This window comes from Anas platyrhynchos, chromosome 20 (genome assembly GCF_047663525.1).
Source record: "Anas platyrhynchos isolate ZD024472 breed Pekin duck chromosome 20, IASCAAS_PekinDuck_T2T, whole genome shotgun sequence".
In the NCBI taxonomy this organism is placed as follows: domain Eukaryota; kingdom Metazoa; phylum Chordata; class Aves; order Anseriformes; family Anatidae; genus Anas; species Anas platyrhynchos.
In genome coordinates, this window is record NC_092606.1 from 1,432,946 (window position 1) to 1,446,952 (window position 14,007).

The 14,007-nt window shown below is 51.5% G+C and overlaps 1 protein-coding gene across 25 annotated transcripts in view; it reads left to right on the forward strand.

The window, feature by feature from the left end:
- Nucleotides 1–14,007, forward strand: part of MSI2 (musashi RNA binding protein 2) — a 227,496-nt gene that overhangs the window by 155,444 nt on the left and 58,045 nt on the right. The gene's annotated exons all lie outside the window — the stretch shown is intronic.

Consider the following 14,007-nt stretch of genomic DNA (forward strand, 5'->3'; position numbering starts at 1 on the left):
ATTGCACCCACATGTGGGGGTGAGGGTAAAGAGCCTTGCAAGGCTCAGCCTCTGCTTGGAGGAGCCTGAGAGGAGTCTGCAGAGCGAGCTGTGCAGCTGCTTCCATAAGGATCCCTTGCTTCATAACATTCTTTAAAAGAAAAAAACAACACCCAAGCCCTTGGGAGTGAAGTCGCATTTCGGCTGCGTTGACTTGGCAGCAGAGTACTTTTTCCAGCCTGAAGGAGCATACAGGGTTTTAATTCCGCGAGTGCACGTCCTATGTAGTATTTTCATTTATTTGACCATTCTTTCGGAGCACTTTATTATGTGGCCTTTGTTTTCCTTCTGATGTAAGGTGCTTGTTACAATCCATTGCTTGCCTGCCTTCCACTTCTAAACCTGTGCATTTCCACAGCAGGTTGCATCTGGCGTACTGGGAAAGAAAAGAGTCTCTGTACAGTGACTGAAGATTTCTTCTTTATATAGCACCTTAAAAAAAAAAAAAAAGTGTAGTACCATTGAAATGAAAGCCCGGCTTTCTGCGATAAAGGGCCCTGCAAATTGACCGCGGGGTCTTTCAGCAAAGTCTGTCTCCTTTTGATACAGACATAGCTGGGGGAAAAGAAAAGGGGAAAACAGGGCTGGCTGTGCTCACAGGAGTAACCAGGTGAGCATTGTTAATGCCAGTCCTGAAGAGCAGCGCTGCCTGCTCTGCAGACAGTGCTGGTGTGGCTGGTGCCGTCCTATTTACCAACACCGCAGCTCTCACCAGATTGTCGCCCCACAGAGATGCTGGTGCCTTCGGCGTGGCAGAGTAATGAAACGTCACTCGGCGTGCTCGCTGACAGCTGGGGAGGAAATCCTCCTCCCCGCTCCGTGCTTTAATCCACATTAAAGGTGCCTTTGGGACAAGTCCCTCCCCAAACCGACAGGCCGTTCTCAAGTTGTCAAGGGAGAGCCGACGTGAATTTCTAGATGGTGTTAATGTGACTGATGAGGGCTTTTCCCCACATATATTCTAAATATATGTGTAAGAAAGTGATTATCTTAATGTAATTCATGATTTGCTTGAAGCGCACGCTGAACCTGAACTCGCCCTGATGAGCATCTGTGCACCGAAGGAACCGGTGTTATCTCTCTGCCCCTGGCCTCCATCAAGAAAGCATCTTGGAGCTCGTGCTAAAGAAGGGTGATCTCCCCCTCTCCTCTATTTCTGATCAGAGCTTTCCTGGAAACAAACTCCGGAGGGGTCAGAAGGTTTTTTTGGTTCTAACCCACATGCACAGGGAGGTGTTTGCAGGGGGCTTCGCGCCGTGCCTTGCGCTTGGGTTTTTCAGGGGAGGCTTCGGTGTCCTGTGCAGCGCTGCCGTGTCCCCAGCAGTGGGATCTGGCTTCCAGGAATAGCTCAGCAGACACTTTGCTCTTTACTTGTGTATCCAGAGGAACAAATGGTGCATATATTCAAAGCATCTGTCATGGCCAGGCGCTTTCTCACAGAAGTATATGTTGTTTGCTTAGGCAAATGCTGATGCGGTGCGTGAGCAGCAGGGAGGGATTCTTGGCCAGGATATTAAAATGTCCAAGAATGCTGTGTGCTGCCTGGAGCTACAGCCCGAAGGGGTCACACGGCACAATTCAAAGGTATTATTTTAACCCGAGGCTAAGCTGCTCATTTTTGCTGGTATTTCCCTCTACTCTCATCAGCATTTATTTCAATTCCTTGAATAATTTTTTGTTGTTTGGTGCCTAATTCTCTCTTCCTGTGCATGATGGTGTATAGCCAGCAGGGCAACGAGAGGCCACGCTCTCCTTCCCACTGAGGCTTGCAGCAGTTTGGGGTGCAGCCTGGGACAGGTAACAAGCCCATGCAGAACACACACCTGTAAGAAACGTGCCAGTGACTGTCTGGCAGCATCTGCCCTGGAAGTGAGGTGCAAATACAACAAGTGAACCACAGCTATGAAAAACCACTAGGCGTCACTGGGCTGGGCAGAGAACTACAGGTCAGGTTTCCCTGGCTTTTTCAGTGTGTTTCGGTGGCAGGTTTTCTGGGTGAAAGTGGCTGAAAATGGACCAGTTGGTGGATGGAGAGTGGTGGAGTGCTGGGTCTGGTCGCTGCCGTTGTCCCGTGGTGCAGCTCCCCCCGGCCAGGGGGGAGGCGAGAGGTGAGCGCTTGGCTGCGTGCTCTCCTCGTCGTGCCCTGGGTTTAGCTCCTTCACAGTTCTGTGCACGGTTTTTGCAAAGCAACCAGCTGTTGTGCATGCATGTGGGTGTCGATAAACACTAACGACTCACGATCCCTTGGTCAATCACGGTGATTTTCTGGGATTGAGCGAGCTTTTTTTGGTCTCTGTTGCAGAAGATAGCAACTCTAGGAATGCCTGCTTCCCTTTTTATTTTTAATAATCTGTTTCTACAATTGAAGGATTTCAGATTTCTTTTCTAAGAGCAAGCGCCTGCTTAAACATGGAGACAAATACAACCAATAATATGTACTTGAAATTTAATGCAAGCTAATTCATTTTGGCACAGCCCCAGATATGCTGATTAAATGGCCTGTGAAGTGCTACAATATCTTGATAATGTACGTTCTACATTTGATTATGTAATCAATTATGTTGCACCTAATAAAATTTAAAATTAGTGGAAAAGCTCAGAGCAGATTGTGTCGGGTACCGAGTGGGTCTTGGGCAGCTTGAGGAAAACTTCTGCTGCCATAACTTCTGCTGGGAAGAGGCACCGTGCGCTGCCTGTTCCACAAGTGCCGCTCTTCAGTAAACCGAAGGGGGCAGCTCAGCGAAGCGCTCCCGTTTAACTTAGTGACCTGGTTTAAAGCGAAATGAACCATCTGCAGTTCCTGCTAGCTTCTTGGGAATCCCCAGGTGCGTGAACATCCCCAATCGGTGGCCAGCACCAGGGTGCCGTGGGGTTTGTGCACGAGGATTCAGCGGACCCTGCGCGTCCATCAGCTCCTGCCCTCCTGGGCAGCATGCACGGGGCTGTGGGTTGCAGGGGAGCAGCTGCGGGGCAAATCCTGGTGCCCTGGCTCGGGCAGCCCGTTTGCTCCAGCACCCGTGGTGCCCTCACTGCCTCCCGGTGCCGGCCGAGGGCACGACTCTGCTCTCGGGCCTTCCGCGAGCACGGCGCGCCGGGGCTCACCGACCCGACGTGGCCGTGTGTGAGCAGCCGTAATAGCCTGGCAATCGTTTCTCATTCCTTTACAGGAAAGTTAGAGGTTTCTGGGTGACTGGCTATGGCAGATTAGGGGGAATTTGGCCTGGGTTTTATGGCCCTCCTGTAAGACAGGGTTGATGGGAAACAAATGTGTTATGGCCCCCGACAAGCTGTTGCTACATTTTTTGTTTCATTTTCAAACAGCACTATCAACCAGTTGGAATATGGGCCTGGAGTATCGCGGGGAGTAATCTAATTAGTATGAAGTCAATTCACTAGTTCCTTTTGTATCTCGTGATTAAATAAGTGGGAAAATGGCTTGAAAATTAGGTGCTAGAACGACCCAATTACATTTCTGTAGCTTTTTGTATTCAATTTCATAAACAATTTTGCTCTTCGCTGGTTAATCAGTGAATGCCTTTTTCCAGTTTGAAAAGCACTTTTGAAATTATAATGCAATTAAATTGTGTGTGGATGTTCTGGCATAGCGAGTGTGAAAGCTGGGGGCCTGGCAGACAGCCATGTTGTACCTTGACAGTAATGAGTTCCTGAGCTGGCAGCTTGCTCGTGTCATTCATAATATTGTCCACGCCGGGTTACGGGAAGATGCAGCTGCCTTCATTCCTTCCTGGCCAGGGACACCGGCACCCGTGTGCTGCACCCCCTGTGACATCCCTGGGGAGAGGGGACCCCGGCCCTGGGTGTCCTCGGGGGCTCTGCGGTGCCACCAGGTGCGGGACCCTGCCCCGTGCCCGGCTGGCAGAAGGGGTTCTCCCACCATCAGGTTTCTTGCTAACAGTGCTAAATAGCTGCACGCTTGTCTGTTTTATTCACCCCCACCTCCCTATTTTCTTTTTTTCCCCTTACAGGAGCCTCTGTAAGACTGAAGGATGGGAAGGGGGGTGTAGGGGACTGACTGCTGTGTTCCTGGGGCAAGTAGGAAAATGTTAGGTGGTGGCCAGAAGTATCCCGTCAAGGTGAAATGTGAAATTGCTGCTTTAAGTAAATGATTAAATTCCTGCTGAAGAGAAGCCACGGCTGATGCCTTTGCTTCTCTTGGGCCTGCTGGGTGCGTCTGGGCTGGGTTTGCATCCAGCAGTGTCACAAATGCGGTGACACCACCGCCCAAATCCCTCCACGTTGGTTTGAGTCTCTGGGAGCGGCCATCCCGGTGGTCTGAGGGCCGGGGGCACGAGGATTTTTGGGAGAGCCCAGGTGGCGTGGCCGGGCACAGCCTGTGCTCCTGGCAGGGACGTGTTTGCTGTGCGGGAGGCTGGTGGTGGCAGCTCATAAGCAGTGACCGCCGGCCCTGGGGTGCGTTTTGTGGCAGGCTGTAGGGCCGGTCAGGCTCTCAGTGTCTTGCAGAGGAGCAGCACAACGTGTCAGGAGCCCTGCCAGAGCTCTGCCTCCTTCCCTCGGCTGCCAGCTCGCCTCGAGCCGTCCGTCCTTTCTCAGCCCCGCTCCTCCTGTGGCAGGCCGTGAGGTCTCAGCTCCCCCATTCGCCTCTGTCCTGCCCCCGTGCGCCTTCCCCCAGGCCCTCCTGCGGGTTTGGGATCGGGCAGCCCCCAGTGGAGCCATCTCAGCCACTTCTTCTCCCTGTAGGGTGAAACCTTCTCCTTGTCAAAGCCACGAGCAGGTCTGCCCCGGCCTCGCTGCAGCCTTGCTCGTGGCTCTGGGAAGCATTCAGCGAATTGTTGGCTCTGCACAGCCACGTGTCCCCATGGGCCTTCTGAAGTCGGGGTTTCTCAAGGCGTGCCCGTTACCCTTCTGGGGTGCTTGTCTCGAGTTCAGCCTGCTTGTGGCCAGCAGGAGCTGAATTCAGCCTCCTCGAACAGGAGGAGGCTGCGCGATCACCGCCACCTGTGATTTACAGCCGAGCACCACAAGGATAAAGGTGGAAAGCTGTGTTAAGAGAAAAAGAAATAATGTTAGAAATAATGACTTGCTTGGCAGGTTTTAACAAGTTCAGTAATGGTATTAGGTGCCCTTGGCTCAAGATAGTAACCTCCTCTTAAATGATCATTACCTGACTAATAAAGACCGCAGAGCAGGTCATTACAGCTTAATTTAGACATAGCATCCTGTTTGGTTTGCACAGCATTGCCATCGTTCAAGTTGTTGAATCCATTGCCTGAGCGCGGTGGTTGGGACGTGGGGTTTGCCTGGGCTTTCTCTCGCAGCTGTTGAGCAGCCTGAGGAGGAGCCGGGCGCTCGCTCTGCGTCATCCTCCGGCTCTCGGTGGCCGCTCGCAGAGGGATATGTGTGGGCAGGGAAGGGGGAGAGTGACTTTCCTAGCCTTTTTGCTTCAGCTCGTGCTCTTCTCGAGCATCGATTCAAGGAAGAGGAGAAGGAAATGATAGGAACGGAGGCCGCGGAGCCGTGAGTGTGTGCAGAAATGCTCTTTGCTTGACTTTGCCTTGGAGTCACGCAGGGATTTTGTACGGCGCTGGGCTGGCGTTCGAGCCTAACTGGTTCTCTTACAAAAAGATTATAAGAGCTTATTGCTTCTTGTTAATCGTACGCGGTGCTTCTGCTCTTCCTTTTCAGAGCACTTCATAAACACGATTTTTTCTCATCCCAGGGTTTGTGATAGAACTGGGTGAGCCGTGAATGGCATGGAAAAGGCACGTGGGATGATCGTCCTTTCTCAGTGCGCATGAGCTAAGGACACCAAGTAGAATTACCAGGCCACACGTTTAGCACAAGCTCCAGGGTATCTTTTTTTCCATATGAGACACAGGTAAATTGTGGAGCTTATTGCCACGAGACACTGGAGACCAGGGGGTGAGAGGCTTCAAAAAGTTGTCACTGGAGCCGCTGGTGAGCGCAGCTCCGGTGCTTGATGCGGCTGCATTTCAGCTCTGCTCTCGGTGCCTGCTATCTTCAAGTGATTTTAGGTCTTTTTCCCTTGAAAAGAGTTAATCGGGTATGATATTGCCGTGTCACTCATTCGTAATGGCTGAGCACCGTGGGAGGCTGCTGCCCGTAACACTGCTCGGCGTCGTGCAGCGGGACGAGGCAGGGGAAGCAGCGCCTGCCGCTGCTCTTCAGGGACGAATACACGTGTGCCACTGTGTGCACATGGCTGCTCTCTGTCCCAGTAGCCAAGCTGCTTTAAATGGAAGCAGTTTTTGTGCTGTGATAGTGTCTGAGGAAACTGTTGCATCGTGCCTGTAGGTGTGGACGCAGTGGCATTCGGGGCTGGCCGATGGTGGGTGCTCAGCACCTGATGGTGGAGGAATTGCTGCTGCTTGCTGCTCTGAGCTCCCTGCCCTCGGCAGCTCCAGGGCTCCTCAGCACCAAGGGGGCCGCTGCTTGTGCCTGGCCCGCGGTGGTTTGCCAGGGAGCAGAGCTGCAGGCAGGACTCGTGCCACCTCTTCGTGCTGCGGGGTGACAGGAGCTGCTGCTCCGCCTCGGCTGCTTCTCGTCCCTGCCCTGGTGAATCCCCTGGGTTAGCACTTCAGAGCCAGTTCCAGATGTTTAAGGAGCATCTCAGCTGAACCCTGCTGTGTGATTTCTGTACAGGCTGCTTGGCGAGGGCAGGGGATTAAGGGATGGAGCCATTTTCAAAGCTGCATCATGTCTTGGTGGGAGGCAGGGCAGCCACGGCGCTGCTCACTGCCAGCCCTGGCACAGCCCCTAATCCTAATCTGGGTGCTGGGACATGGAGCTGTGCAGGCAGCGCCAGGGAAGTTTCCCCTGGTGTTTCCTTCCTCCCGCTCCTCTCCCTGCGTTATGGGGTACCCGAGCACCTTGCAGGAGCAGTAAAAAGTGAGCACACCTGAGCTATGCGTGTACCTCCCCACCCTCTCCGAGCAGGATGAGGCTGATAGATGAGCAGGGACAGCAGCCTGGGACCTGCCGTACCACAGCAGCCCTGTCCTCGCTCGGAGATGAGCTGTCATGCTTCCCTAACCCCATTAGCAACAAGCTTCAAATGCAAGTAATTGTAATAACCAACCCCCACCAGTTATTAATATTTCCAGGACATCTCTCTGATAAGCCCATCTTTTCAGCCAATTTCCTATTCAACCAAAAGCAAAACATCTTTTCTCCCAGTATTGCAAATGTGATGTTAAAATGAAGAAAAGGAAATGGAAAAAAGAAATCCCCCCCACCAACAAAACCTCAGCGCCAGGCTCGGTGCTGCATCGCCTTTGTTAGCCCCGGATAGAATTATGCATCATGAATAAAAACTGCTGTCAGCATGCATTGGTTTCAAAACATTAGAGCATATGGTATGTGATTATCTGTATTGTCAAATGCAATAAAGTGAATTTGGATATAATAAAAAATGTAATATTTTAGAAATTTGGTAATAAACTGTGGAAGAATTGACAGGCAGAGAGTATTTGACGCCCGTAGGCAGGCGGATGAAATTGGCAGGCAGCGGGCAGTGGCTGCGGTGTCGGTGGGGAGCCCGGCCTGGGCAGCGGCACCGGGGCAGCCGTGGCCTCGCAGCCCTTCTACTGCCCTCCCCGCGGCTCCCTGCTGTACTGGAAAACAGTTTTTTGGTTGTTTTTTGGCTGGGTTTGTTGGAGACCCTGGGTGCTGTGGAGGAACAGGCGCGAGCGTTCACTTGAAGCACGAGGTTGGCGTTCTGGCGGTAGGCAGATTAATTGGATTTTGCAAGTATTTGGGGTTTTCTTCTTTGATAGCAAGAAGAAATCCATTAGTTTATATCATGCTTCCCCTGCCCGGCTGCGCTCCCATCGTTTTTGTACACCACCAGCTTGTGAGAGAGCTGGAAAATCCTTCCCTGGAACGAAAGGAGCAGTGAGGAGCTGTGATGAGCAGGAGTGGGTCTGCTCCAGGACGCTGCGGAGGAGCTGGGTTTACAAACAGGCAAAAAAGCAAACGCTGCCTGGGATCGCTTCTTCCTTCAGCAGCTCCTGTTCCATCCCGGTGCGTTCATTCTCAAGCCTGAGTTAATTCCCAGCCCAGCCGTCGAGGCGCGGTGTCTCCAGCACAGAGAAGCTGAACTGGGAGCAAACTTTGGGGCCTCCTGCGCAGGAAATTCAGATGCAAAAAGTACAGACAGAAGTGTATCACACGTACATGCAATTTTTCTTAGGTCACCGTTAATGCTTCTAAATGATCTGTGAATGCATTAATGGTTTCTGTTAATTAACAATATGATAAAGCTGGCATTTAATAAGTTGCTGTGTAGTGTGCGTTTTAGTCATTATGTACTCAGCACTTCGGTTTGATTTCAGAATGTTAATAGAATAAAATTTTAATGAAGATTTGTTGTTATGAAAAATTTATTACGAGAAGTTCAGGTACTGCTTGCATTAGCACGGTCTGTAAGGGAAGGGGGGTTCCCTGCCTGCAGCCACCGCCAGCCCGGGTCCCCCCTGCTCCCATCTCCTGCTGCCCCGCTCAGGTGCTGTGGGTCAGAGCAGGGTGCTGGGGCGCGGGACAAACCCCTCTGTCTGCCCTTCTTCCTTCCTTCTTTCAGGGACAATCGCTGCCAGAATCGTGTGGGTGGATTTTTGCCTGCTCCAACAGGCAGGCTGCTCCGTGGTGCAGTGGCTTCTCGTTCTAAGATGCCCTCTTTTTTCTTTTTTTTTTTTTTTCCCTTTTTTCCTTTTTTTTTTTTGAACGATGCTCCCTTTGCAAATGCCACACAGCCGTGGGAGGACAGCGAGGAACCTGAGCGCCGCAGCTTCCCAGAACAAAAGCCGAGGAGTATCTCGCTGGTGCCCTTTATCCAGCTGCGCGGCTGACCTCAGCTCTTCGCTCTCCTGCCGCGCCGGTATTGAAACGCTAGCACCTTGCGTGGAGGTTTTGATCTGAGGCGGTTGTCTGCTGATTTAATTTTGAGAATTTACTCCCATGTCATGGAGTATATATTGACACTTTAAGCAGCAGTAATACCTGCCTGTGGCTGCCGGGGGAACCTGGCTGTTTCCTGCACCCGCCCCGAGACGCGCAGCGGCTGGGTGCGCAGGCTGAGCATCTGCCTTGATGAGCATCATTCACAGAAGCACTGCCAGAGAGCACACTGCACGGTGAAATGAGGCTGATGCCGCGGCCCTGGATGGCAGGCGGTAACCTTCCCTTTCCCCTCCTGGCTCCTGGCACACCCCTGCCCTGTGCAGCCCCGGGATGCTCCTTGCCTCCGCGCGGTGCCTCGGGTCTGGTGGTGGCTCCCTGGAGAGCAGGAGGTGAAAGGACAGAGGTGTGCTATGGCTGTGCTCTGCAGACATGGGAAGCAGAAACCCCCTTTTTGTGTGCACAGTGCAGGAGGCAGGATGAGGAAAACCACAAATGAGAGCTGACAGCTCCCGTCTCCGACAGCACCGAGCTGTGACGAGCTGAGCTGCACTATGGCAGCTGGAAGGGACTGGGAAGGGGAGGTGAAGCTACGTGGGACCTGGAGCACAAGGAAGGGTCCAGCGACTTGTCCAGGGACACGAAGCAGGAAGGTGGCAAAGTCAGGGCTGAGTTTTGGGAGTCCTCACGGCTGGGTTCAGGCTCTCGGAGCAGAGGGGCGGCTGTCCCTGGAGGGCTCCGATCCAGGCTGCGAATTTCCTTCTAGACAGCACCAAGCTGGAACCATCCCCGCTTCCCTGTCGGAGCAATTAAAACGTCCTGGCCTCTCTGCTCACTTTGCTCTGCCTGGCTGTAAACACGGGCTCTGGTGGCAGTGATTAGCAGCCTGGCTTCCCCGGCCCCCTGTCCCCTCCCGTGCAGCTTCGTTATTATTATGAGGCTGGCAGCCGGGTGCGAGATAGCTTACTAAGTAACTTTTTCCCTTCTGATTACAAGGGATGTGTGAATAAAGCAGAACTGTATTGATTCACACCAATCTATGCATCGACTGTGTGGGAGCCACTTGCAATTCCCAGCAGCACCAGAAAGCTTTGCAACGGGGAGAAATATGACCAGGCAAGTTGAGAAAATAAATTAAAGTAGTGTCAACTTTTCCTGTTTCTTCCCTCATTATTAATGGATGGAATGGGGCTCGTTTATCAAGAGGAGGAAAAATTAATTGACATGGGCTTTAATATTATTATGCCTGGCTTGTCTGGTCACATTTCTTTTTTTCTTTTTTTTTTTTTTCTTTTTGAAAAGCATTTTATTACAGTTTACGGGACCAGCTGCCAAAACTATTGGTATAAACAAGAAAGCAGGTGCATAAATAATGCCTCAGCAGGCCCGGACGTTTCTGTGCTTCGAAGCTTAAGTCACTTAAATGTGGGGAGAAAAGGAGAGAGGCATAAAGGAAACAAACGAGAAGATCAGGTACTGAGGCCCAGCACAAAGGGGGAACGCAGCCTGAACTAATATTTCCTCATTATAGGGCTGAGCTTCTGCGGGGCTGTCGGGGGATCCACGTCCCCCAGCACAGCTCCTGCGAGCCCCGGGGCCGGGGCCGTGCCGGGGGCCTGCGGGGGGACATGGCCGCGGCAGCGTCCTGCGGGCGTCGGAGGAGCCGGGTCCCGCGGTAATGAGGCCAGCAGGCGGCTGCCAGGTTATTCTTGCCTAGCAGCGGGAGCAAGATTTAAGCAGTGCTTATTGGTATGATGTGAACCATGTAAATCTCTTCCCTTCTCCTCTCCTTGCTCTTGTCTACTTGCCTTGGTTTGGCGGATTATTGTGTAGGCACAAAAGAGCCTTGGTGATTACTTATTTCCCAGAGCCCTGTAAGGAGCTATCTCAGACTTTGGCATGTGATAAATATAGTAAGAGGCAGTCCCAGCTGCAAAGACCACGCAGTCTGACGAGACAATACAGACCCAACTTGGGTGAAAGGGAGCCCTGCAGATGCAGATGAGATGGAGTGACCTGCTCCGCATTGTGGGGTGACCCTGGGACAGCCTGGGAATTGGAACAGGCTCCTCCGGCTCTCTGCAGCGTGTTCGTCCACCAGAGCACCGCTCTGTGGCTGAGGAGTCTTTTTGTGGAGCAGAGGTGTCCATGCACCTCTTCCCTTCACCCTGCATAGCCCTGGGGAAAGGTGCTGGGCTGGCAGGCAGTGATAGGGGTTGGGTTGGGTTCGTTGGGTTGGGTTGGGTTGGGTTGGGTTGGGTTGGGCTGGGTGGCTACTGGGGGTGGTAGCCCCCAGACCAGGGCAGGGCAGGCTGTTGAGGCCGGGGTCTCATTCCCTCTGTCCCAGCCTCTGGGGCCCAGCCCAGCATTAGCCTGGGTTTAACCTTTTTGGTGCAGGATGCGGTCACCTTGTTTTGCTCGCTTTAACGTACGTGCAGGCTGGAAAGAGCAAGACCTTTCCCAGGGTAAGCTGCTTTCGTGCAATTCTGCTGCTGAGTGACGTCCTCGGGATGTACAAACGCAGCTGTAATATATGTTGCTGTACGCCAGATAAAAGCCTGGCCGTGGAAAAGCTGCTGCCAACTAGCAAGAGACGGTAGATATATTTCATAGCAATGGTGTCGTCATCTCAGCTATATTTTACTGAGGTTGACATAAAACTTCTCAAGTGACGACAAAGGTGTGAAATATAGTTGATTCGAGCGTGAAAAAAACAAAATGCAGAACATAGGAGCACTGACATTTGGTATCTTCAGTACTGCTTCTTAATATTATTTATGGCTCCTACTGATTTTTTTTAAGTTGCTTTAATCTTTTTATGGTTTCAGTCACTTTCTCTGAGCAGTGTTTCTCTCGTTTCTGGAGTGCTGTGGCAGGCAGTGCTGTCATCGCCCAGTAACCGGCGTTTGGATAGAGTGAAATGACTCCTTTTTTTTTGAGCAGATGCTAAAGGAGGGTTTTTTCACCTGAAGGTCATGAATACATGTCTCAGCTTCCTTTAGTGCTCACTCTTGGCTTGGTGCCTCTCATGTGGGGGCATCGGTTTGCCTCGTATTTTATTTTTTTCCCCCCTCTTCTTTGTCTTTTCTTTTACAGAAAAGATTATTCAAATGAATATTCAGTTTTATTCATTTGAATAAAAAAACCAAACCGTTTGACTCTGTTAAATGCTTATCTCTTAAATAGAGCTTGTTAGCTTCCAATAATAGCTTCATTCAGAAGGATGCAGTATAATTTCATTTTAAAATGTGTGCTCCTTGACAACCGGAATCCTATTTATGTCACCATTTTAAACAGCCTTCTTTGTTTTGTGTTAATCTTTTTCATACACTTTCCAAGGACCATTTTTTGTTGACTCCTAGTACCTCTCATAAGAAATAATTGTCTATTTAGTCCAGGAAGGTTTCTAAGAGTTTTGGTAATTTAAAAATGAGCGTGTATTCATTACGCTAACTAATAAGGCATGCATACAGTAATATTTTTTATACGTGCAATTACTGAAAGTTGTAATCTAATATTTAAAAAGTGAAACAAAGAAGGACCCATTAGTCACTTTTATGAAGTTTTTAGCTCTGGGGTATACGGTCTCTTGGGGGTTGCCCGTTGAAGGAGCAGTAGGATCTCCTGAACAGCGTCCTGTGGATTTAAGTGCCTGTGTATGTGCAGATTAAAATCCTCTGGTTACTTCCCCATCCAGCAAGCGCAGGGATTGCACAGCCACACCACGGCACGGAGAGGTGATCAGTGTTTTTCACTACTCCTGTGCTTGTCTAGAGAGGAACGAACGAAAATAACCCCGGGTTTCCTTACAGACCCTCTCCAGGCTGTTTTTTTTCTTGCCTGTGTGAAGTGGCAGAGGTGTTCAAAACCCTGCAAATGAGTGTTGGCACCTATGGACTCTTATTTATTCTTGTTATCAATTCTGTAAGTAAAGAAAGCTGAGAGGCTATCTGATTTAATCAGAGAACTAATTTCTTGATAAACCCGTGTTTAAGCCATATGGGGTGGGATGAGGATGGGAAACTTCTGTCCTGGTCCGAGCACACAATGCCCGCAGTGGGCTCTTAGTGGTGCTCTGCATATTAGTGCTAATCTCCTCTAAATTCCCCTTCCCGGCTCCATTCTGGCAGCAAGACTTGACAGAAGACGAAGGAGAAATCCTCAACTGCAGGATTCGCTAATGAGTTACTAATGAGGAAGATGCTCCTGGTGCTGAGGCTGCTACCGACGTGCGGCCCGGCTGGGTGCTCGCTGTGCTGGGCAGAGCTGGATGCGGCCGTGCCACCCACAGCCCCGGTCCCTGCTGGCACAGGGTGCTGCCGGGCTGCCCGGGGTGCTGCGTTTAGCCAGTTAACCACAAAAAGTCCGTTCTAACTGCAGGTCTGCTTCAGGTGGATTTAAACGGAGTAACTTGGAAGGCAAATAAAAGCCCTAGGTGAAGTAAAACACTTGGAGCTGCTCCATGCAGCACAAAGCAAAGTAGCGCAGAGCTCTGAGAGCTGGGTTGCACCATCAGACAACGTGGTACACCTCGGGGGAGAGCCACAAACCATTTCTAGTGGGCTTTTCCCCCAAGGAGAGGGTCCAGAGACTCGGCCTCACGGCTTAACATGGGGCCAGGAGCACGCCCCACAGTGCTGCACAGTGGCACGGGTTTGGGATGAGGGGCTGCTGCTGTGCTCCCGAGCAGACGAGGCTGGGGCTGGTGGCACGAGGCGTCCCACCTCGATGGTGGGGACAGGCACAAGGTCTGGGGTCGCCCCTGTCCTGTGCCATGGGGTGACAGGGGTGGCACCCGGTGGGGCCAGCACCGCTCCCGGGACAGGTCGGGGGGTGAAGCTGATTGTGTTGGTACACTTGTAAGGTTTCGTTAGGTTAATCACTGGTGATGTTTATTCATCAAGCCATTGCCAGAAATGTAGCGCATTCGATTTTCTCTTAGCTTGATATTTTTTTTAGAAAAATAAATGAGCGGGGAGAATTAATGCGTAGAGCCGTGGTGGGCTGCCAGATTCCTCCGTGCAGCCGCGTGGAGCCAGCAGAGCAAACCATGTACAGCTACAGGCGGGCAGC